This window comes from Lissotriton vulgaris, chromosome 7 (assembly GCF_964263255.1).
Source record: "Lissotriton vulgaris chromosome 7, aLisVul1.2, whole genome shotgun sequence".
Lineage (NCBI taxonomy): Eukaryota > Metazoa > Chordata > Amphibia > Caudata > Salamandridae > Lissotriton > Lissotriton vulgaris.
This window is the reverse complement of record NC_141695.1, coordinates 1,606,113,312-1,606,135,933: the sequence shown is the minus strand read 5'-3', so window position 1 is coordinate 1,606,135,933 and position 22,622 is coordinate 1,606,113,312.

Below are 22,622 nucleotides of genomic sequence, written 5' to 3'. Positions count from 1 at the left end.
AGATCCAGCTAATTCATGAAAGAAACAAAACCATCAATCAAGGCCTGTAGGCCTATCGGAGTGCGTGCCATCAGTATCACGTCATCCGTGTATAAAAAAACTGGTACTGATTTCCTGCCCACTCTAGTGCTGTTAGTGTTGTCAGGGAAGATTCTAGACCGTTGATGTATACTGTAAATAACAAGCATTTCCAATGCAATAGGTCTCGCATTATTAAAGTTTGAGCTATTGGCATTGTAAATGACAATGCCCTTTATTTATGTTTTAGGTTTCAAAACATAAATAAAAGACACTGACATTTAGAATCCTAATAGCTTAAACTCTTGCAAATGCTAGACTTAGTGCATTCCATATGCTTCCCCCAATGTGATTGCAGTTAATTTGTAATCAACACGTTGGTAATTATTTTTCAGCGATGGCTGAGCATTAAAGAAGAGACTCTCCCCGATTGGCTGCAAGTCACATGACACCAAGCTACGTTGCTCCTTTATGCTGGACATACTGAGAGGAGGCACCCAAGGGGACGAGCGAGCCACAGCTGTGTGCAAGCCCTCCTCGAAGTTGTTAAAAAGAAACTGACATTTAGAATCCTAATAGCTTAAACTCTTGCAAATGCTAGACTTAGTGCATTCCAAATGCTTCCCCCAATGTGATTGCAGCTAATTTGTAATCAACACGTTGGTAATTATTTTTCAGCGATGGCTGAGCATTAAAGAAGAGACTCTCCCCGATTGGCTGCAAGTCACATGACACCAAGCTACGTTGCTCCTTTATGCTGGACATACTGAGAGGAGGCACCCAAGGGGATGAGCGAGCCGCAGCTGTGTGCAAGCCCTTCTCGAAGTTGTTAAAAAGAAACTGACATTTAGAATCCTAATAGCTTAAACTCTTGCAAATGCTAGACTTAGTGCATTCCAAATGCTTCCCCCAATGTGATTGCAGCAAATTTGTAATCAACACGTTGGTAATTATTTTTCAGCGATGGCTGAGCATTAAAGAAGAGACTCTCCCCGATTGGCTGCAAGTCACATGACACCAAGCTACGTTGCTCCTTTATGCTGGACATACTGAGAGGAGGCACCCAAGGGGACGAGCGAGCCGCAGCTGTGTGCAAGCCCTTCTCGAAGTTGTTAAAAAGAAACTGACATTTAGAATCCTAATAGCTTAAACTCTTGCAAATGCTAGACTTAGTGCATTCCAAATGCTTCCCCCAATGTGATTGCAGCTAATTTGTAATCAACACCAGTATTTCTTTTTTCCTATTTTCTCAGCGAACCAGACAGTCAATGTCTGCACAAACAGGGATATAGGCTGCCACACAGGAGGAAATCAACTATATTACTATCGTGTAATCCAAAGTTCTTCACATAAAACACATGTATTCAACATTTCTATTATTTAAAGGAGAGCCTTGGACAATGTACTGACATTGGAAAGATGAATGTTTATGATGACGTGCTAGGATTCCGCCTAGACCTCTGCAGGTCATACACAGATTTCTGCAGTAAGCACCAAGCAATCTAACCCTAACCCCAGAGGTACCCTAGGGGAATAACAATAAACTAAAACAAATTCAAGTGGTGAACGAGTACTCGTGCATAGTGCACACTGCGAGCTGAACCACATTGGTAATTATTTTTCAGCCGCCATGCGCGATGGCTGAGCATTAAAGAAGAGACTCTCCCCGATTGGCTGCAAGTCACATGACACCAAGCTACGTTGCTCCTTTATGCTGGACATACTGAGAGGAGGCACCCAAGGGGACGAGCGAGCCGCAGCTGTGTGCAAGCCCTTCTCGAAGTTGTTAAAAAGAACATTCACCAGAATAATAAGCAGGGCGAGGGAGCAGGCACCGAAGAAGACGAGCCAGCTTCGTATGGATGTGTGGTGCACATTTGAGGCAGGTTTTTGTATGTAAGAGATATGCATGCACTCTAAGAATGTCAGATGTGTCTGTCTGTATGAGAAATTAGACAATCATTGATTTAAAAAACCACTTAAGTATTTTTTTATGTAATTATTTTATAGCGCTACTTATCAGTGAAGGGAATCAAGGAGCTTTAAATCACACACACCATACAGAGAAATTATATAAGCGTGAAAATCATTGTACAGCATGTGTTGCACAACGCAATTATAGTACAAGTGTCCAGGAAGGGCCCCGTGCCCAGCTGCTCTCCCTGGGATCTCACCTGTCACAGCTCGGCCGCCTCCTCTACTTCCGGTCCGGCGCCGGTTGGTGACGTCACAACAATCCCAAAGCTCTAACGCGCCACGCCTTGCCGGACTCCGCCCCCAACCGATAGCCCCGCCCTGAAGTTATGACGTACGACGTGGACTGTGGCGCGCGAGGAGAGGGGCTGCATAAACTGGTGTCCAGCACAGCTTGTGCACGAGATGAAGGGAAAGACCAGACTGGCGGTAAGTGGGACGGGGGGCGGTGCGCTTGTGTGTGCGAGCGTGTGTGTGTGTGCGACGGGGGAGCGTGTGTGTGTGTGCGCAATGGGGGTCTCTGTATGTGTGCGTGCGTGTATGTGTGCTCGTGTGTGTGTGGGTGTGTCTGTGTGTGCGCATGCGTGAAGGGGGAAGTGTGCCTGTGTATGTATGCGCTTCCCAGGAGACAGACACGGCGAGCGCGTTCGCGCGCGCGTGGCCTGCGCCGATCGCCTTTTGCGAGATGCGCGCGGCCAGGTGCTGTCTCCTGGGAAGCAGAGTCAGCAACAAAAGATCTCTGGCGAGACATAGCGCTTACGCGCTGTTTTCGCTACGAGACCTAAAAAGGGGGCCAAGATGCATCCTTGGCGACCCCTCTAGTGCAATGAAAATGATCTGTAAGACCCGCTCCATGAGAGTATCTGACTGTAGCTGTAGTGTGGGCATGGAGGGTCATTAATAAGTTTACAATAGCTGGCTTGACCCCCAGAGAGCCGAGTAAGGCCCACAATTTCTTACGGTTCCCCCACTCAAAAGCTGAGGTAAGATCCACAAAGCCCAAAAAAAGGGCTCCAGGTTGGGCGACCTTGTATTTTGAGATTAAGAGATAAAGATACAGGCACTGTTCTGTGGTTGATTTACCAGAGCGAAAACCGTTGATGGTTGATTTACCAGAGCGAAAACCGTATTGTTTTGTGTCAGCCCAGGTAGAAAGCCTATTTAATAAAACCCCACCTAAGACCTTAGCTGTAGAATCAATGAGAGATATGGGGCAGAAACAGGAAGGATTATCTCTACCCCCCTTACAAATATGAATGATAGTATCAGTAGACCATGAGGGTAGCATCTCTTTCCTTTTTGCAGCATTTAGCACCCTACTCAGAACCGGAGCCCATAAATCTATATTGTCCCAAAAGAAGTCTGGCAGAATCCCGTCAGGGCCCGTGCCTTATACCGGGACAATTTCTCGATGCCCAACCTTACATCATCCAAATGAAAGGAGACAGGAGTATCTATGGGCAGAGTTCTATCTGATTATTGGATCCCTCACTTTGTCTGAAGTTATAAACTCCTTTATAGTGGGCGATTCATTGTTCCGGCGCAATATGGTGGCATACTGACGGTCTAACTGGCTCTGAAAAACAGGGTCTATTTATAACTTGCCAAAAAAGAGTGCTATCCCTCTGCTCGCTCACTTCAGTAAGCTCCTCCCATGCTTGTCTTTGGGGCTGGTGTTCATTCACTCTGTCGATACCGACGTACCCGTGGCTGCCCCTGTTTTCAAGATAAAAAAAGATCTATTAGAGTACCTACAACCCACTACCCGTTATCAAGAGGCGATTGGAAGTTAAGTAAAAGAAGGAAAACCATGGGGAAGGGAACACCCTATATATCTGAAGGGGTTCCACGAATGTAACTGAATGAGGATACAACCAGAAGTCCCATATCTGGAGGGCATTTTCCGATATTTAAGGGCGAGTGAACACCCCTATCGATCCACTACAGTATTTCCCGAAAGACCGAGCCCATGGTCAAGCTGTGTGAGGAAATTGCCAAAATCCAAATACAAGAGATTCAGAACTCTATCTTTTTTAAGTTCAAATCTTTTTTTTATTGAGCAATAACAAAAATGATAACGGCATTAATACATCTGTAAAATTACAATTGTATCGGAGTGATGCCGCAGCAAACATGGATCAGTACATATAAAACAATACATACATACCTACAGTAAGTACATAAAGTATAATGAAAAACAAGAAGGTAAACATCAGATCGGATCTGCAGAAAAGATGATAAGTTGAAAGAATAAACAAAGTAATATACCATCATTGCATTTTTACGGTTGCACACAGTTCCGTAGACTCCTCCATCCAAAACTTAGTCATTTAGTACCATACAAATTTTGTCATCCCTGTACAGTGTAACTAAGGCTGTCTAGCTCACGGACACAGGTCACAGGTCACACCCAGAACAGTACATGAAACGGGCACCTTCCATTACTAAGCCTTGATCTCTTCAGTTAGTACATCATGGTGGGTCAAAGGTGAAGGATGCCTGATCTAAGGAAGACCACAGTCTTTTGTTGGTAACTTGCCATGGAGACGAGTGTAGAGCGGGATTGTCAGTGCCCCTAATACAGGACAGCCATTCCCTCCAGGCAGCGAAAGAGACCCCTGCCGCTGATTTCCAGTTACATAAGATCACCTTACACGCTAATGTAAGCAAGAGATCCAAAAGCTGGCGGTCATGGTCTCCCTTTAGTAGTGGGTCTATGGTTCCTAGGATAATGTAGATGAATTCCCTTGTAGGATGTATGGCAAACATGTGTCCAATGAAGTCAAAGATTTCGGCCCAATATGTGTGAAGCATGGGACAATTAAATAGCATATGCGGGAGGTCACCAACACCCAAGGAGCAGTTCCAGCAAGTCGGTGTATCTCGCAGGCCAACCTTAAACAAACGCTGTGGGGTCCAGAATGCCCTGTTAAGAATCATATACTTGTGTGTGAGCGCTGATGCATGTATCTTAACCCAGTCTATGACTATGCCAGTGTTGTTTGGTTCTGATTCCCATTTGATTTCATTGCGCCTCATCGCTTTATTGGGTGTTGGAGCAAGCAGTTTATATATTTTTGAGACAAAGTGTCCAGAGGAGTGAAAGTGAGGAAGCATAGATTTTAGCCAAGGTGTCGCCAGCTTGAATGTTCTAGTGGAGAGGGCCGACTTCAGCTTCAAGAAAGCGTAGAAGTCAATCGGCAGTAGAGAGTGTCTAGCCTGTAGAGCCGAGAACGGCAGTGGCATGTTATTGTCGTGGAGATCTGCAACCACATTAATACCTTTATCAGACCAGTGATCCCACATGACGGGCGATCCGCCGATTTTAATTGACGGGTTACGCCAGAGAGATGAAGAGGATGAATTGTGGATCTGCAGACCAGTACTGTGAACGCGATCCAGTCGCAAAAGAGCCCTCTTGGTATTAAGCATGATGTATTTAGAATTCGTAAGATGTGAGAGGTCCATCGTAAGCGCAGCAGCGAGTGGGGCCTTGCCCATAATGGATCTCTCAATATCAATCCAGAGAGGCACATAAATAGGGTCTTCAGCAAACCAGGAAGCTCCCTGCTTACAGAGAAAGGCGGTTTGGTAGTTTCTGAAATTGGGCAAACCTAACCCCCCTTTAAGTTTTGGAAGTTGCAGTTTTTTCATGGCAATTCTCGGTTTCTTCCCTTTCCACAGGAAATCCGTGATTTCTCGATTTTATGTAGAAAGTCGTCCGTGAAGGTCATGGGGAGCATACACGCCATGTAGTTCACCAAAGGACTGATCATCATTTTTAACGTTTCGGCCCTGCCCCACCATGAGAGGAATTTCGGAGACCAGCCCTCTAACAGCTTTTGTATTTTTTTATAGAGTATCTCCTCATTAATTTTTAGGGTGGTTATCAAATCCCTCTCAAATTCCAAACCTAAGTATTTAAAACTCTTCGGCTGCCAGGTAAGCCCGGAATCGCCCAGGATGTTTTTATCACACAGGTTATTTAATGATTTCACTTCAGTTTTATCCTTGTTTAGGGAGTATCCGGATACATTTGAGAATTCTTCGATGGTGGAAAGTAATGCCGGTATAGCCTTATCAGCTTTTTCACTCATGACCAATACGTCGTCAGCATAGGCCGTGAGTTTAATTGTACAGTCTGCGAACCGAATTCCCGTGATGTCAGGATTTTCCCTTATATAGTACAGGAAAGGTTCAATTGCCAGGAGGAATAAGGACGGGGACAATGGACAGCCCTGCCTCGTGCCTTGCTCTAGACCAAAGGGTGAGGAAAAAGCGCCACCAGCCCGTACTCTAGCGGAGGGACAGGCATAGAGGGGCATGACTAATTTAGTGAATAGAGGACCCAGGTCAAATTTGTGTAGTACAGCATTTATGTAAGTCCAGTCTACTTTGTCGAACGCTTTCTCAGCGTCTAGTGTAATTGCTACGGTGGGCGTGGACAAGAATTTAGCTTTTTCAATAACGTGCGCCAGAATTCTCGTGTTATCGCTCGATAGCCTGTTCTTCAGGAACCCCGCTTGCGAGGGATGTATTAGGGACGGCAGGACCTTCTGAATGCGTTTTGCTAAAATCGAGGCCAGGAGCTTACAGTCCAAGTTTATCGGCGAAATAGGCCTGTAGTTTTTGGGTAGTTTAGGGTCTTTACCTTCCTTGGGTATTACCGCAATTACGGCTTCAGCCATAGTTCCCTTTACCTCTCCTGTGGTGCTAATTTCTTGAAAGACCTCTAATAGAGGAGTTGTAAGAATATGGGCGAAGGTCTTGTAAAATGGTGCTGTATAGCCATCAGGGCCAGGGGCTTTCCCCTTTTTGAGGGATTTGATCGCGGAAACAACCTCCGATTCAGAGATCGGTTCGTTCAGGGATTCCCTTTCTGTGGCCGAAGGTGTTGGGAGTGTGCAATTTGGGTACACAGTCAAAATATCGGATCTTTAATTTCGACTTACACTTATATCGAGTTGCTAATATCGAAGGGACAGAATATCGATGTCCAGAATATCGATGGCCAGAATATCGACCCTAAGGTAAGTAATATCGAAATTACTTATATCGATAGCATATATATCGATGTAAGTAATTTCGATTTACTAATATGTGTTAGAAATTTTAGTTAAGTATTTAAATTAATTGTTATAATATGTGTTTAATATGTTTTTATAAATAAAAAAAATATAAAAGTAAATTATATGTTTTACTACCAGAGCAGGTTGTGGGTTTTTAGGGGAATAGGGTGGGAAGTAATTTATTTGTAATTAAATAATTATTTTTTAATGATTAATTTATTTTGCAATTAAATATTAATTGGCAATGAATTATTTTAATTGAATAATTGATGAATTAATTGATAATTTATGTATATTTTTAAGTAAATTATATGTTTTACTACTGGAGCGGGTTGTGGGTTTATAGGGGAATAGGGTGGGAAGTAATTTATTTGTAATTAAATAATTATTTTTTAATGATTAATTTATTTTTCAATTAAATATTAATTGGCAATGAATTATTTTAATTGATTAATTAATTGATAATTTATGTATATTTTTAAGTAAATTATATGTTTTACTACTGGAGCGGGTTGTGGGTTTATAGGGGAATAGGGTGGGAAGTAATTTATTTGTAATTAAATTATTATTTTTTAATGATTAATTTATTTTGCAATTAAATATTAATTGGCAATGATTTATTTTAATTGAATAATTGAATAATTAATTGATAATTAATGTATATTTTTAACTAAATTATATGTTTTACTACTGGAGCGGGTTGTGGGTTTATAGGGGAATAGGGTGGGAAGTAATTTAATTGTAATATTAATTAATTTTGGGTAAAGGAGTATTTTTAGAGTTCAGGGTCAGTTTTCAGTTCTTGGGTAAAGGGGTATTTTTTGGGTTCAGGGTCAGTTTTCAGTTTTTGGGTAAAGGGGTATTTTTAGGGTTCAGGGTCAGTTTTCAGTTTTTGGGTAAAGGGGTATTTTTAGGGTTCAGGGTCAGTTTTCAGTTTTTGGGTAAAGGGGTATTTTTAGGGTTCTGGGTCAGTTTTCAGTTTTTGGGTAAAGGGGTATTTTTAGGGTTCAGGGTCAGTTTTCAGGTTTTGGGTAAAGGGGTATTTTTAGGGTTCAGGGTCAGTTTTCTGTTTTTGGGTAAAGGGGTATTTTTAGAGTTCAGGGTCAGTTTTAAGTTCTTGGGTAAAGGGGTATTTTTTGGGTTCAGGGTCAGTTTTCAGTTTTTGGGTAAAGGGGTATTTTTAGGGTTCAGGGTCAGTTTTGGGTTTTTGGGTAAAGGGGTATTTTTAGGGTTCAGGGTCAGTTTTCAGTTCTTGGGTAAAGGGATATTTTTTGGGTTCAGGGTCAGTTTGCCCTACTGTTGCACCCACTGGAGTGGGAATAGTAATTTTAACCCCTACGCTATCCAACACTTTCCCTACTGTTGCACCCTCTGGAGTGGGAATAGAAATTTTTACCCCTACGCTATCCAACACTTTCCTACTGTTGCACCCTCTGGAGTGGGAATAGTAATTTTTACCCCTACGCTATCCAACACTTTCTCTACTGTTGCACCCTCTGGAGTGGGAATAGTAATTATTGTTAAGTAAGTATATATTATATATGATTTGTTAATATTATTTTTTTTATTAAATATGTATTATTATTTTTTTTACCATTATTAAATATATTTAAATATGTTTAAGTAATTTATAAGTATTATTTACAGTATTTTTAATGTTATTTTAAACCAAAAAAAAAAACGATATATTTGACAACAATATTTTTAACATCGATATTATTTTTTCGATATTTTGGTACTTACCATGTTGTACATAGGGCGTCGATATTCTTGCAATCGATATAATTACGCCGATATTTGTGTAGGTCGAAATTCTGTCTGTCGAAATTCTGTCATAGATCCTGCAATTTGATAGGTACTTCTCCATTTTTTCTCTATCAACGTGCACATTCTCAGCATAGAGTTTCTCATAGAAATCTTTGAAGATATTCGCAATTTTAGTGGGATCAGAGTTAGGAGTGCCAGTCTCATTGAGTAGGGAAGTAATGGTGTTTTTTTGAATTTTAAATTTAAGATAAGCCGCTAGCCCCTTTCCTGCTTTGTTCGATTCACAGATCCTAAAGCGCTTCCTCTTGTCCAGCCAGATACCCGCCTTCTCACTGATAAGTTTGTTATAGGTATATTTTTGATTAGACAGTTCAGTAAGGTCTTCAGGGTTTCTACTCATCAGGTACCTGCGCTGGAGTGTTAAGATGTCCTCCTCTAACTTCAGCAAGGCTGCGGTACGGTCCTTATTAACTGCAGTGGATATGTTTATAATAAGTCCCCTTATAGTGGATTTCAGTGCCTCCCAATGGATGGTGTCCGAGGTGTCCCCTCTCTTATTTAACAGTAAGAATTCTTTAATGGCAGTGTCAAGGGTTTCTTTGTGTTTCGTGTCATTAAGAATAGTATCGTTGAACCGCCACATAGACTGACGGATGGTTGGTTTAACATTAGATAGTGTGAGGGAGACGCAGGAATGATCAGAGACTAATCTGGGAGCAATGTCCGCGTCTTCAACTCTTGCCACCGCATTTTTAGATATGAGTAGGTAGTCAATTCTCGAAAACGAGTCATGTGGTGAAGAGTAGAAGGAATAGTCCCTACCATCAGGATGCAATAAGCGCCACGTGTCTACCATATGGAACCTATTGCACAGTTTCATGAACGCCTTATGGGCTCTGCCTGGGCGAAAGACGCATTTAGAGTCCCTATCTAGTATCGGGTCAAATGGGAGATTGAAATCGCCGGCCAAAATATGAACTGCTGTGTCGGGGATGGAGATGATCTGTTTCGTAAGGCCTGCCCAGAAAGACGGATCATGTGTATTTGGTGCGTAAATTGTTGTGATAAAGAATTCAGTGTCATCTTTGAGTAATTTCGCCGAGACCCATCTACCTTTCGTGTCTGTTTCAGTAGAGACCACCTCCACATTCGCATTCTTGGCCACTAGCATCACCACCCCGTTCTTTTTTGAGATTGCTTCAGAGCCTATCACTTCGGTGTAGTACTTGTTGCGCAGTGTGTGGAATTGCTTTGCCTCTAGCTTTGTCTCCTGCAGTAAGGCTATATCCCCACGTTGCCTACGTAGATAGTCAAGTATCTTCTGGCGTTTAACCGGTTGGTTAAGGCCTTTCACATTTAATGATAATATTTTAAGATTAGCTATAGTTGTTGTGCCTATTGGAGTATCTATAACAGGAGCCATCAATTATACAGCAAGTAATATCGACCCATAACACATGTGTATGCATAAGAATTAGGCCGTGAGGAGAGTCTCATACCTTTGGCAAAGCCAGCAGTGTCTTCACCCATACCAAACGCAGGGCTAGTACAATACGCAGGGAATTGAAGGATAGAGTATAAACCTCGGAACATAATGTGAACCCTATCTTAAGGAAGGATACTTGGTATAACCCAAAACGATTCTGAACTGTCCTGATGAAGGTGTGACCATATCCAAGGGCCAATACACCGAAACGCGTCGACGCTTTTTTCTCATAGAATTCAAGCCTAGGAGATTCTCAATATTTTGCACATTGCAATACGGGAAACCTGTTTGAAGTAATATATAGGCTGGTGAATCTTACAATCCGTAGCAAGAAGAGGTGTTTGTTTTCATCTTAGAAAGAATTTGTCATTTTTTGTCTTCCTTAATAATGTTTTCTATAACCAATGATAGGATTATGTTGACAATTTAGAATCTGTATTCTCTTTTCCTGCTTGATACACTGTATAAAAATGAATATGTTTTAACTTTCTTTTTAACTTATTGTACAATATGAAATGTTCTTATTTTTACATGTTTTCAGTATTATTGAATTGATTTCGCACTGAATTTTTAATCTATATGTTTTTTAATAAAAAGACTGTGAACGGTATAAACTAGTTTGTGACCAGTGACTTAAAAATCATCTGTAGGATTTAGTGTGAGTGAGTGAGATAACTTCCCGTAAAACTACCCTTTCCAGGGATAGTCCTTTGACTTTTCATTGTCTGCAGTACCCTGTTCCCTGGAACCTGTGGGGTTTTCTCTCTTATTGTTGACTACTTTTTACTATAACCAATGTGGAGGTGCCTTTGATTAGCAGAGTGGGGTACTTAGTAGAAATGGCTGAAACATGTTGACTATATTAAGGGGAAAATGAGATCATTGTAGTTCTGATAATACTCAAGCACTGTTTTTAAACTTGTCCAAGATCACCAAGAATACAATTCCCATCTGGGTAGGTGACCTTCAGTCAATTTTAAATCACCTTCATTTTTTCACTTCAATGAAAAAACATCCAGCTCCGCAGTAATCCTGCGTCGAAGCACACCTTGGAGGCAGTAGGCTCCAGGGCGGGAACCTAATGAAGATACATGTAACCAACTAGGTTCTGTAAGTTTCATATGTTGGGTAAACAAGTACTCGCTCTTGTTGTTTGTTGTTTGATAGAGAGAGTGAATGAACACCAGCCCCTACAACTGGACCATGCCATGGTGTCACACAGAAGTGGACAAGTTTGCAATGTAGTTCAAAATAGAAGCAGCTACACGAGGGTAGTACACCCCAAAGATCCTTCAAATAGGCCCAAAACAAACAATGTCATTAAGAAGACCAGTGCCCTACCAACAGGACACCTGTGGAAGAAGTCAGTTCTGGATCCCTGACTAACAAGCACAATTACATTGTCTAGATTGCAATCAAAGGTGGCCTGCCATTGACAGCCTGCAGGTATGCCAGATGGCTCAACCTCTAAAAGGTCCTTCAAGAGAAGATGCACCACAGACAAGACAATCTACTACCTCTTTTGGTGATGCATCTAAATCCACAACCTGCTGAGAGCCCTGAGCATGTTCCTTGGGGTCCTGATAGTACAAGCATCACCGCAGAGTTAGTGATATATTGTCTCGAGGGACGCATGCAGTAAGAGTCCTCTTGGAATGCTGCAGTCTCCAGTGCTATTTTAAAGGTCTTCTTCTATTTTCCAGAAACTGCCTGATGATCGGGAATAAGAGCACATTGACTGGACCTTGTCACTGGATGATCCACAGCCTCTTTTTGATGATTCGAATGAGGACAGGAATTAAGACACCCTCCAAAGGGAAACTCCAATCCCACTGCCAACCCTAGAGGAGCATTGTATATATTTTCTAGTAACCAACAGAAGACCAGGAAGAGAAGCACATTGATGAAGATACGTAAGTAGATGTATTTTGACTAACATGACCTTCTTCTATCACAGTTAAAAGGTCAAAGGGACAGCATGCAAATATGTTGTGAAGTATGTTTCGTATGACTTACCAGTAGGTGGTTTTTGTGAAATGTGAAGCTTTACTGTATTGGAAACTAACACAAATTCCTGGCAAAAAGAGGAACATCTAGTAGTGGGCTGCAGTACTACACCTTTCTGAATCAATTTAAGGACGTTCTTGCACCTGATTCAACAGGGACAACGAGTAACTCAATATAACCTTGATCCGAAAAAGAGCGCTTTAATTCACCAAAATTCCCAAGTTAATTACTCTTTATGTAGCTAAATTCACAAAAAGTCAATAGGCAGTTTTTTATGTATCCAATTAATGCATTTTATTTCACAATGCTCTCTTCATAACTCCAGATCACACCATAATAATCAATGTCAGCCGATGCATTTTGTCCATTACGGACATCATCAGGGCTGTAAGTTAAAGGAACAATACATACATGAGTGATCTCCACATTTTATTTATACATTTCTCAGTAAAACCATCAATCATACAATGTACAATCCATAGTAAACGCTAACACATAACAAGCTAAACAATAGTCCCTGCCTATATCCTATCTCCCTTCTCCACAACACATAAATAGTAGCCTTGTGAGAGTGCTTCAAAGTGTCAAACCAGTGCACATCCTGTACCTTCACACCTATGCTCATCTTTAGGTTCAAAATCATTTTTGCAGTGTCATTCCTGCGTTACCGCACCCTTAAAATCCTTCCTCTTCCTTCATTTATTTTTTGTATTTGGTTTCTTTTTTACACCACGTCCACCCAATACTACCCCAATTTACTCAGAAAAAATGAGTCTCTATGTGACCAACGGGAAACTGGTATAACTGTCAGTCTAATGATGAGGTTGTCCCTCAATGCACTTTATCCCAATCACTCTTCATTGCTAGTTTAGTCATCGGGTACTGATAGAGAATCAGCTGAGCCTCTTCTTCAAAGTATTACACAGCTGAAATTGATTGCGCTCCTGGTTCCATAAAGCATACTTAGACCCACAGTTTTATTACTGGAGGTGTAATCAATCTGAATGAATATTGTAAACATATTGTGGTATTATGGACTGATTCACACACCAACTGGCGCACAATATGCAAAATCCTATAAAGTTCAGGGGTCTGAACATTGTGTCCTCTAGACCCCCTGCCTGAATGGATAACATGTTGGATATACCAGACTGAATGATCATAGGGAAAGTTAGTTTGGTACATTACTGACAGTAGCAAATATAAGTGCCTACCACAGATGAAGGTCATCCTTGACCTTAACATGAAGAACAAGGAAAATGACTGGGTGATAGTTGTAGCCACCCTTTAAAAGCTAACTTATAAACTGAATAATCAGTCACAAGAATTTTAGGACAATGATTCCATTGATTGTTGTGCAAATGACTGCTGTAGCTCTTTATTGATAGACCGCATTTTTTAATTGGATGCAATAATGATCAGCTACCGTAACATTATGGGACTACTGTTACATGCTGCATCAATTTGTTCATTTTCAATACTGGATATTTGATTGCCTCATCCACAATGTTGAATACTGTTTGGAATGTCTGAAGGCCCATTTGGGTCATTTTCAATTGCATTCAAGACATAAATAGTGTATATTCATATATAATTTTCTTCTTTGCTATTTCTCATTCCCTTTTCATTTAGATTTAATTTGAGGTATATAATACCCAACATCTATTTCATTTCAAGGACTTGCACCTTTACAATTTGAGCACAAGGACTGTATGCCCTAGAAGAGAATGTGACTTTTTCTCCCTGGATTTTAATTTTTCATATCAATACATCCTAGCAATATTGAGCTCAGTAATATACATTAAGGTGGAGCTCCACACCCCTTCCGCTGTTCTGATAAGATATTCCTCTAATGTTGAACTCAGACTGGCAGATATCTATTTCCTGTTGCAACCCATTTCCCCCTTTCGATTTCCATTCTCCATTTATGTATTTCCCCCAGTCCCTGCTCTTCAGTTGTCCTTATGCCGTCACTCAATCACTCAGCCGCCACCCTTTGATTTATACCTGATTATCTAGGCATCCACTGGCACCTATATGCCACATTGTTCCCCCAAAACTCATAATAGGGTGGGATTTTATCACACCCAATACATTCTAACCTGGCAAATTCTGATTTAATTGAGTGTGATAAACATCACACTAATTAATAATAGTGATTAGTAATGAAGATCCTGTGGAGTTATTTAGAGCTTCCACTACTACAGCCCATATTTACAGATCTCAGATCTCATTACAAAGCTCAAAAATAAATATCTCCACCTGCGTGGCAAAGATCTCTGTTCCTTTGGAGGACCTAGCCCCAAGGTGGATCCTCTGAAGGCATTGTAAGTTTACTAAGTGGCTGCCATGTGTCATTCAGCAGCTTAGCAACTGTTTTTGTTCTTCAAAAAACTTCCAAAGCAGAACATTGTTTTTCAAAAGCAAAAATCTATTGGCACTGACACCCTGAACGTTTTCACCCAAGATGTGATATTCATTTTTATTCTTCTCTGTTCAGAACATTCAGGCTTTTCCTGGTGGTTCCAAACAGGAAAGAAAGCATGTCACAATGTCTATTCTAAATACGGCAGATGGTTGGAGGTATTTAGAGCGATGGTCCGAAAACCGTTGCATAGATGCACCACTAGCAGAAATATGACAGTCAACTAATTTCTAAATTGAGTGGGTGGATCATTAGTTTGGCGGATAGGGTAGGTCACCATGTTTGTGATGGAGTACCCTCTATGCCAAACTCCAAACAACCCTCTTAGTTTTCTGAATTTAAAATAATCAAGAATCAAACTTTTTCTCCTTTAGAAGGGGCTTAAGAGCCTTGCTCTTCATACAAAACGTAAACTAACCTTACAGTTAGCACCACAATGCCCCTACTGTTCACAAAATGATTAACATGTATTATCTGTATGGTTGGTAACATTGTAAAGCAAACTAATGCCTACTGGTGCAGCTGTAATACATAAGAATGTCATCTTAATAAAGTAAACATAGAGCTGAGTAGTGCCAAGGTGGTGCGAATTTTGATATAAGTTATTTTTTATGGAACTTCTGTTGACAGATTTAATTGCCTTAGGCAAACATAATATGATATTCTACTGCACAGGAAACAAGAGACAGTCATCATCAAAGCTATTATTTGCTTTACTATTTTCAATATTTTAAAGAGAAATTTTATATCCTTAATAAGTTAATACATTTCTAGGTCCGTGTCTAGGGATATCAAATAAATTGTAGATTTCAAACTGACTATAATTATGTAATCTCTGGGACTTGCTGCCATAGGTTTGTAAGAATCAGCATGGAACAGCTGACTCAGCCTAAGCCATGATCATCTTTGCAGCCACCTGTGATTAAAGGTTGCAACAGCTTTTTTGGTCTCTTATCATATTTTTAAAAATACTTATATGTGTAGATTTGTTGACTCTTGTCTACAAAACAGGTCACCATCCGAATCTGCATTGAAATATTCCTCGTCTGTATTATCTTTAAAATTGTTCTAACTCTTTGATAGTGTCAGAAGTATTATGATTTCTGTGCAAAGGAAAGAAGCTGAGGTTCCTGCTTCTGAAGTTAATCAGTAAAAGAAGTCCACTAAATTGATCAATGACTGTGTTTTGTGTATGACAATGTTATATTGATTAGTACACTCCACCATGTGGAGTTTTGAAATGTTATGGTATATTATATTATTTCTTTTATTCTATGTGTTGTTGCATCTATCCTCTATGCATTATATGTCCTACTGGCTGCTTGTAGATCTGGGCTATCTGAAATCAGTTTATAAACTCAGTAAAAAAGGACATCATAGATGATGGAATATTGCAAGCTGAGACTTTTTTTATATTGTTAATAAGCAAAGAGTTTGCACATAGTAGAAGCCCTGAACATAGACTGATTTATGAAAAGGTATTGTGACAGATTATGGGTCTCATGTACAAAGGATTCTATCCTTCGCAAACCCTTTGATTCAGACATTCAGAGGGTTTGCAAACTCTAAAACCCTTTTTTAGAATGTACTAAACTCATTTAATGATTCAGAATGTTTTTCGAATCATTTAATGGGTTTTGTAATCTCTATTTGGAAGGGATATGTTAAGGGTGTCATTTACAAATACTGATTCCTTATGGTATGTATTAAGTTTTCTGACCGAAATCCAGTCACAAAACATTAACATTTTACCACTAACTCAAAGGAAGTGGAAGCCATTCGCAAATGGGAAGGGGTCCCCAACGGATCCCTTCCCATTCGTAAATGTTGACAAAAACATTTCTAGGAGTAGGCAGTGGTACCTGGAACTACTGCCTACTCCTAAAAAAAGTTTTCTTTAACGTTTCTTTACTTTTTTTTACATCTTTTTCCCTTTTCCTTTAAGGAAAATGGGCTGCATTTAAAGAAACAGATTTCTTTATTTAAAATCAACTGCAGAATTGGTAGTCTGCTTACCCCAGCATGCCTCTATTCCTGTGACTGTGGCCAATCATAGTGGGTCACAGTTTGCAAACGACTCCATGAATATTGATGTAGTAGGTCGCTTTTGCGACCCACTATAATTATGTATTGTGTGAACCAGCCAATTAGTACATATGTCAGTTGTCAAAAAATTGGTTTTAGTCGCAATTTACGGTTTATTATTTTGAATCTTCGTACATAAGGCCCTAAATGTCTATATTACATGTGTGCAGTAGTTAGAGTTAATACTTTACACCATAGCTATTTTTTGGCTTCACCCCTTTTAAAAAATGCAATAGGTTAGTGGGGGAGGGACCTCAAAATGTAAGCTTTCTGTATGCCAGATTTAAGTTTGGGGATGTTGAGGATGTTGTGCATGCACCAAGAGAACACCCGCACATTTTTACACTGCAATTGATGCTCAAAAACTTTAGTTGACAAGGAGAATCATGGAGTGGCACATACTCTATTTACCATTTGCGTCATAAAAATAATGTCCAAAATATTTGATATATATATTTTTTAGTTACATTTATTTTTTAAATGTTTCCTATACTCTACTGTAGGAAGACTCTATAAAGTAAAGTTTATATAACTCAATATAAATATAAAAAAGATGGTCTGTTAAATATGAATGTAAATTCATCTATACTACTATTATAAAGTAAGAACTGGGAACCTTTGAGGCAGGTAAACTCGGGAACCACAGCGCCAATCCAAACACCCAATACCTCATTGGAATTGGCAGGGTGTGCAGAGTGACATAGGCTATATACCCCCAAAAAATATACCTTCTTTAAAAAATATACCTTACAAAAAAAAGTAGTCCCTTCGAAGTAGTGCCGGCCGTGTGCGCTAACATCATCAGGAGCGCGGGGAGGAGTGATGAACAGCGTGAAGTTTTGCAGACTGGAGTGGGCTGGGAGGAGCGGTAAAGTGGAGGATATCGGGGAGGAGCGGTGAACAGCGGTGACTGGAGCGGGCTGAGGTACGTCAAACGGAGGAGCGGTAAACTTTGGGGGAGGACCGGTAAAGTTTGTCGGACTGTAAGCCTCATTGCCTTTGCAGACTGGAGCGGGCTGGGAGGAGCAGTAAACTGGAGCGGTGGACAGGATAGCGGGGAGGAGAGGTGAACAGCGGTGACTGGAGCGGGCTGTAAGCCTCATTGCCACCGGACGCCCGTGGTGGGCTGAGGAGGTGCTTTGGGGCCCTTGGATTGTGGAGCGCGGGGAGGAAAGTTAAACTTTGGAGCGCAGGGAGGAGCGCCACGCTGTAAGCCTGATTGCCCCCGGTAAAGTTTGTCGGACTGTAAGCCTCATTGCCTTTGCAGACTGAAGCGGGCTGGGAGGAGCGGTAAACTGGAATGGTAAACTGGAGCGGTGGACAGGATAGCGGGGAGGAGAGGTGAACAGCGGTGACTGGAGCGGGCTGTAAGCCTCATTGCCACCGGACGCCCCTGGTGGACTGAGGAGGTGCTTTGGGGCCCTTGGATTGTGGAGCGCGGGGAGGAAAGTTAAACTTTGGAGCGCAGGGAGGAGCGCTATGCTGTAAGTCTGATTGCCCCCGGACAACGTCGGGGCGGGCTGCTAGTTTTATATATTATAATGCAGAACAAAATAAAAACTCCTACAGCTACTAGTAAATTAAATGTAACTTAAAAATGTATTTAACGGAAATATAATAAATACAATTAAAATAGTTTTTCTAAAGTTTTTCTTTAAATTTAAATAAAAAAATAAATTCCCACCCAAGGAAAAACATAAATGTGCATCAATAATCAAAAGCGATGTAAATAATTGAGTACAAATAATATAAATATTATAAATAAAACATATAGTTACATTCTTCTTTAAATAGGTTATTAGAATATTTGAAATTAAATAATAACTATGTACAATTTAAAATATATTTTTTAACTAATTTATATTTAGTCATGTTTTAAACTATTTTAAATCATTTATTGTAATTTAACATAATTTCATATGGAGTTTATTTTCGGAACATTTTTTCCAGGGTTGGGGGTTGGCAGAACCAGTGGAGTTGGCCTTGTGCAGTGCTGGGCCTATTTCAGTTTTATTTAGTAGTGACTTGCACTCAGAGTTTGTGAAAAACAAAAAGTAGCAAATTTACTAAAAAGTGTACTCTTACTCTAGAACTCTTAAGGTTTTCTATTTGGTAGAGATCACTTCTGCTTGAAGGTTGGGGGAATTATCCACCTTATTACATTGTCCTTCTTTCTTTAGGTTTTAGGGTGATACCATTGTTTTGAAGGTAAATGCTACCATTTTACCCAAGGTACCTCAAGGTTCTATTTTGCTCAGGAACTTTTTCTTTCCTGTTTTTGTTCCTTCTCCTTTTTCTTTCGAAGCCAAAATACTATTAGCTTTCTTGGGATGTTAATTGTGTGCTATTTATTTATCTTAAATGATTGCGGAAAATTAGAAAGGTAAACTCTTTGTTCCTTTTGGCATTCCTGGAAGAAGTATGGAGGCTTCTTAGGTAACTCTGAGTCGATGGATTATAAAACAAATAAACATCTTATTGGTTTATTTCATTATGGAGAAATCTGCGCAAGGTAAAGAAAGGGTCACTTTACAAAGAGTTTTGAAACTTGTTAAGAGGAATTCTAAGGGGTTGCTTTAGATGGAATTCATAGCGCTGTTAGCTGGGCCTCATAGCACACCTTTAGAAGACATTGCAGACTTTAAAATGTTCATTTTGTTCAAAATAATTTTATTTCAGGGATATTGTATTTTGTGAAACCAAAATGGGCATAACCAATTTGCTGCAATTATTTCTGATAACTTTACAATTAATTACAAGTTCTCTAATGTAGGTTGAAGTGTATTTATATATATTTTTAAATATTATTTTTTTTTTAAATATTTTAAAATGTTTCTATTTATATGTTTATGATATCAATTTAATTAATAGTTATATGTGTATACTTTTTTGTTGATTTCTGTTTCTGCTAGTATTATTTGTGTAAATGTTATCAATTGTTAAAATATTGTTAATATATTTTTTAAATATATGTTCATAATTAGTTCATATCACAGCTATATTTTGAGGTGATGATATCTGTTCTTACCCTGTGATAATAAGAAAAGTGCTATGTACAGAACCCCTTCAATGTGAATGCTATGTAGTGATTACATTGCAGGAAAAAAACAATTCATTCAAATTTAAAAATGTTAATAAAATGATAAGACCCAAGAACCTCCACTTATAATCAAATACGGTGTATACAAAACCACGCCTATCATCTAAAACATTGCTTTCAATAGGCGGTGTACATTCTGTTGTTGCACATGTACTCATATCGCCAGTTACTCAACAAGGCGACCTGTGCAATATTCCATTATTCAGTTTGCTACTTAAGAAATTACATTATAAAAACTAATTCAGTACTATAAATGATTAAAATCCCAGTCTTATGAGTTAATGCTATTATACAAAGCAATGGATCAGGGTAAATAAAAAACACATGCAATACTTCTTGATTGATTTACTTGTTGCTCAACAGTTTCAGTATCCTTGTTCTCAGTCTCCAAGCCTGTAACAGATATCTAGACACGGCAAAAACTAACAATTCTGTACAATTGCTTTTTTAAATCCTAATGATCTCTGCCAGTTGATTTGCAGTTAAGATCGGACAAATCAGGATTAACCAGGTTCTTCTAATCTGTGCGTACTTGGGGCAGAAGAATAAAAAGTGTTCTTCGGTTTCAGCTTCAACCTTGCATGCAGGGCAGCAGGGGAGGAATTAGCACCCTGCCAATTACTGCAAAAGCTGTTAATCGGTAGAATGCTATACCTAAATTTCGAATATAGGGATTTCGCTAATGGTGGTTCTATACGGTTTAAGAATTCTTCTTGATACATAGTGGACAGTATTAAATAAAACTATTTTGATATGATTGTTTTACTATTTAAATTAGGATACATATTTTGTTGGTTGTATACATGTGTTTGTTAATTTCCTGTATATTTTATTGTGTAGTACCTCTTTCCCAGGGCAGATGAAGGTGAATGTCATGGGAATTATATGGACATTTGTAAAACCACGAATGCCAGAATATTAAAAAATTCAGGAATGGATATTGATCACTAAGCAGAACAATTTATCACACGTTAATTGATATTTTAGAAGAGGTACTTAAGACTCTTTTTATTTATATAGTTGCTATTCCCAATGTCTGGCAATTATGGACTTTATGTAGAATGTTGCACATGTCCGAATATGTTTTGATATTTTAAATTATATTGTTGTTATTAATTTATCCATCAATTTATGGTTCAATACACATGTGTAAAGATGGAATTTTCTGTGATAAGTTGAACATATTGTACTGTTTTTAGATGGAATATTTACTTTATCTCTCTGGTTAAGTCCTTTTTTGTTGTTTATGGCACTTTCATGAGTATGAATTTGTGACATTATCACTGCCCTCCAGACCTGCCGAACCTGTGAGCAAGGCTTTGGTAACTGAAACAACATCAGGGCTTGCAGCTGAAATGATGAAGTGAGGTTCTGTTATCATTCTGGAGTGTACAATTTATACAGGAAGTGTGTGGATGTGAAAATTCGATTGACTCAGCATTCCTTCCATCATCTGTTCTTTTTGCATTAGGTGGAGGTGAAGCATTTATGAATACTGGTAAATGCCAGCATCATGGTATTGATATATGGCCAGGTAATCAATCATTGGGATACTCATGCTCATATTCACCCTAGCATTTGAGCTTGGAGCTTTTCCTAGAAGGGATAGGTGATGATGACCGATTCCGATCTGTGCGCCGGGTATCCAGCCTCTACAATGACATCACAAACCTTTATGGCATCTAGGTAAGTATGGTAGCAGAGGAAAAGTGTACATGCATGCTGTCTCCATGTTTGTACAAGATGCCATTGAGTCAATTATGTTTGACCTCGCAGCTCACCTTCACTGCTTCTCCATGTCAGAGGCGGATGTAGGGGATTGATAAAGTGCCCATCTTCTCTCTCACAGTACAGCACTCACTATGAGCAGCATATTTATAATATGCAGACACTCCCCACCTCTCGTCAAGCTGAGGTCTATGATCTCCCATCTGCCTGCTTCCTCTTACCACTGAGGCCCCTGGACGTATGCCATGCTCCATCCTTGTTCCTCCCACCTCTCCATGCATATTTGGTCTTCGGAGTATCTTCCTCTGTTATCCCTTAATGTAATGTAGTCTTTCAACTAATCTGTTGTACCATGTTAATTACTCTGATGGGCATCAGGTAGTACAAAGGCCCCCTAGATAATAGACTCATGTGGTGGGCATTAGCCTTCACCTGAGAGATCAAAAATATAGGGGAAAAATCTGTATGGGTGTTGGAATTCAGGTTACTGGTTGAGGATGGTGAAACCCTACACAAACAGCAGACCCGATTTCTGTTGTGGTGAAGCCATAAGCAAACACAAAATGTACTTGTATTTAACCCTCTGGTAGTGTGGCATAAAAGCAGTCAGTCTTAACTTAAAGATAATGTGTAAAGTATTTATGCAGCACTTCAAACAGCAAAAGTAAAAATATAGCAAAAAACAAATCCCACAACAATTTTGAAAAATAGAGTAAAATGTAATAAATTATTTGATGCCAAAATGACAACAATTCAATCAATTGAATTGGATGTGTAATTTTAAAGATTTCAGGTAAGTAAAGCCCCTAAATGCACAAAGCAGCACTCGCAGTTATCTGGTCATGCAGGACCATGATGGTGCACATGCCAATTACAGAGAGCAAGTTAACCCTCCTGAAAGAGTTACTTTCTAGATCCAGGGTGAAGAGTTCCATTCCCAGCAGAAAGGGCTCCAAGGAACAG